Source organism: Penaeus monodon, chromosome 31 (genome assembly GCF_015228065.2).
Source record: "Penaeus monodon isolate SGIC_2016 chromosome 31, NSTDA_Pmon_1, whole genome shotgun sequence".
Classification (NCBI taxonomy): domain Eukaryota; kingdom Metazoa; phylum Arthropoda; class Malacostraca; order Decapoda; family Penaeidae; genus Penaeus; species Penaeus monodon.
Genome location: NC_051416.1, coordinates 18,216,335 through 18,216,623, shown reverse-complemented (window position 1 = coordinate 18,216,623; position 289 = coordinate 18,216,335). Strand labels below are relative to the sequence as shown.

The 289-nt window shown below is 31.5% G+C and overlaps 1 protein-coding gene across 1 annotated transcript in view; it reads left to right on the top strand.

The window, feature by feature from the left end:
- The window catches only part of LOC119593056, a gene marked incomplete in the record, with an annotated part of 61,427 nt that overhangs the window by 44,033 nt on the left and 17,105 nt on the right, over positions 1-289 (top strand).

Below are 289 nucleotides of genomic sequence, written 5' to 3'. Positions count from 1 at the left end.
TTGATCAATTTTTTCCATGGTGCACACCACTCGGCCAGTTTTTTTATGATGTGAAGGTCAAGTCCTCCTGATCCAAAGGGTAAATTACAAATGAGTCATATAGTTGGCCTATCTAATCGCATCCGTTTGCTTTATTCTGTGACTTAAGAAAGAAAAATGTTTTATTTTTATTACTATCATTCTTGTCATTACTAACATTTATCATTATTATTTTGTAGTTTTCTACAATGATACTAGTAATAAATTTTAAGAAATTCAAGGTATGAGGTAAATAAGGGAGGTCAGGTAG